This window comes from Grammomys surdaster, unplaced genomic scaffold (genome assembly GCF_004785775.1).
Source record: "Grammomys surdaster isolate TR1022 unplaced genomic scaffold, NIH_TR_1.0 501, whole genome shotgun sequence".
In the NCBI taxonomy this organism is placed as follows: domain Eukaryota; kingdom Metazoa; phylum Chordata; class Mammalia; order Rodentia; family Muridae; genus Grammomys; species Grammomys surdaster.
The window spans coordinates 168,403-171,691 of NW_021604920.1; positions in this window are offsets into that span (position 1 = coordinate 168,403).

Sequence of the window (3,289 nt, forward strand, 5' to 3'; positions counted from 1 at the left end):
AGGAAAAACTGATGTGGCCAGAAGAGGAATGTATAGTCTGACAACTTATCAGACCACTGTGTAGGAGAGACAAGAACTCAGACAGTTATTCATAATAATCATAAATGCCTTTAACCTTTGAATTGCCCTCAATTTCCTGAATCCCTTAAAAATGCTTGATTATATGTACTCATTTAAACCACTTGCAAGAAAAAATCAGTTTTTGCCAATGGAATTTCCCTGGGTATATAAATCACACTTAAGAACAGGACCCATTCCCAGCAGTAGATACCCAACACAAAATGAACTCAATTTTGTTATTGAGGAATGTTTCTTTTATAATGCTTTTTGATGTATCTGTTTTGTTTTATTGGTCTTTTGCTTATATATTATGGTTCCTTATTTTGTGTTTTTATGTGTGTGTGTGTGTGTGTTTCTTGTGCTTATTTGATTTTTTTAAAGTCAAATTCTGTGTTGTTTGCTTTTTATATGTAACTGTTCATTTTCTGAAGATAGAGAGAAAACTGTAGGGAGGATTTGAGAGACAATGGAAGAGGAGAAACTGTCACCAGAATATATTGTAGAAATTTTCTATACAATACATGTGAATGTGTTTAAAATTACTGCAATGTATCCTTTGAAGTGTTAAGAGGATTAATTTCATGCTTCATATACTCTACCAAGAACCTCAAAAAAATACAGTGTAAGAAAGAAAAGAAAGACAGAAAACAAAGTGCTCTTTTAAAATATTTTAACACAAGCTGATACTTAAAAATCCTTGACATTGGCAAATATCTGACAAAATTAGCAGAATACAGAGAATATTAGATAGTTTTAACTCTTTATAATTTATTAAATGGTGTGTGTGTGTGTGTGTGTGTGTGTGTATGTGTGTGTTTCTGTGTGCGAACACTCGCCCATGGGCATGCACTTGAGTACTCATGTATGTGAATAATTTCTACCACGTAGGTCTCAGGGATATAATTGATGTTGTCAACTTTAGCAGCAACCGCATTTACCACTGAGCCAACTTTGCAGCCTCTAAATTCTGTCTCTGTCTCTGTCTCTGTCTCTGTCTCTGTCTCTCTCTCTCTCTCTCTCTCTCTCTCTCTGTCTCTGTCTCTCTCTGTCTCTCTCTCTCTCTGTCCCTCTCTCTCTCTCTCTCTCTCTCTCTCTCTCTCTCTCTCTCTCTCTCTCAGATTTATGTATTTTATGCATATGAGCACACTGTCACAGATACACCAGAAGAGGGCATTGGATCCAATTACAGATGGTTGTGAGCCAATGTGTGGTTGCTGGGAATTGAACTCAGGACCTCTGGAAGAGCAGCCAGTGCTCTTAATCCCTGAGTTATCTCTCCAGCCCTTAAATTCTCTTATAAAGTTAACCCTTTTCCTATCTTATTAAAAGAAAGCAAATATTCCAAGTCTAATTACTTTAATATATAAAGCAGAAAAAGTCTCTTATGAACAGAACTTTTGTTATAGTCAATTTAACTCATACTATTTTATTTCTTTTAAGATTTATTTTTCTGTACATCTTATTAATTTTTCTATTTTCCTGAAAAATTATGAATGGCATTTATAGATGCAGCCATTTTTCATTCAGTAAAAACTTACCTGAAAACAGAAAAGTAAATAACTTTCTACATGTTGTCATGTTGAATCTGTTGCATTACACAGAATTATTATATATAATACGACTGATATCACAAGGACATTTTCTGTTTCAAACAAAACTACTATTTTAATGACACACTGAAATAAACAACCCAAAACCTAACACTACATTTTTGTGATATTTGTTTTATCTTGATAATCATACAATTTGTACATAACATTAAATATTAAAATATCAACTCATAACATTTACAACAAAAATATATTATCATATCTCAAACTGAGAATAGCACTTCTCAACATGGACAAATAATATGTCCACCTCTTAAAAAACAAAGCCCAGAAATCTTATAAAGGTAACTATATACACTGGCTGAATCTAAAATTAATTTTTAAATTTTTCATATTAAGTTTGCCAAACAGAAAACATTCTAGTAATTATATCTCTTCCTTTTCTGTTGCTGTAATAGAATACCCAGGCTCTTAAAAGCACTGACTTAAAGAAGAAAAAGATTTGTTTTGCCTTGTACTTCCAGGGAATAGAGTTTGTCATGATGGTGAAGGTACTGCATAGTGAATATGAGGCTCACCCACCAGGTATTCAGACCACATTTCATCAGAGAGAGAAAACAGGAAGTGGGGTCAATCAAGACTACCTCAACATCATGAATGACTTACTTCTTCTAGCAGGGCCCCACTTCCTATAGATCCTAAGCCCTTTGAAAACACCACCAGCAAGTGGGGTGAATTTTCAACTACATAAGCCCATGAGGGACATTTATTCAAACCACCATAGGAATTTTCTTAGGTCTTATCAAAAGCATATTTCATTAATTAAATCCTTCTTTAAATGATAAGATTGTTGGCAATATCTGTCAGAAATTTTGTTATTAATATTTTTGTATCAGCTTTTCAGAATTAACATTTGAAAGTGTCATATCCAAATCATTTCAGGAAGGTGGCTTAAAATTGGCATAATATTGGTCCACAGGGCCAGAGAGACAGTTCAGAGGATAAAGATATTTACTTCACAAACCTAGTAGTAAGAGCTCAGTCTCTGAACTCACAGATAGGCAGAAGATTATAACTCATTCTACAAAATTTCCTGTGACCTTAACAGGTAGTTTGTGCTGTATATTCTCTTGAACACACCACACACACACACACACACACACACACACACACACACTGGTTAAATTTCATAAATAAATTGTTAACATTTTTAGATAGGCCTAAGGAAGTAAAGTTGTGTGCAACCAGTTAAAATTATGCATTTTTTTAAAGAAAGGCAGAGGGAGGGAGAGGCAGATTCCTATATGTTAATAGAGCAAAATGTCCCTGATACACACACACATACACACACACACACACACACACACACACTTTAAATCAGGTTTCCTAAGAATAGCAAATTGAACAAAGAATTTTTTCAAAGAAATGCAGAACTGAGGTGGCAGAGTGTTGTTTCTTTAGAAACTCTGGGGAGGAAGGGTATTTTCAGCCATACTGTCTTAGAAATCATGCTGAGCTTACAAAACCTAATCTACTATAATTATCCCTAGGAGTACCATGATAGGAAAACAACAATATTTTCTGAGGTTACACAAATGACCTCAATGTGCTTGTTAACGCATGTTCTTTAAAGAACGTTCCTCACTGCATCTTCTGCAAGGGTGATTAACTGATGATTG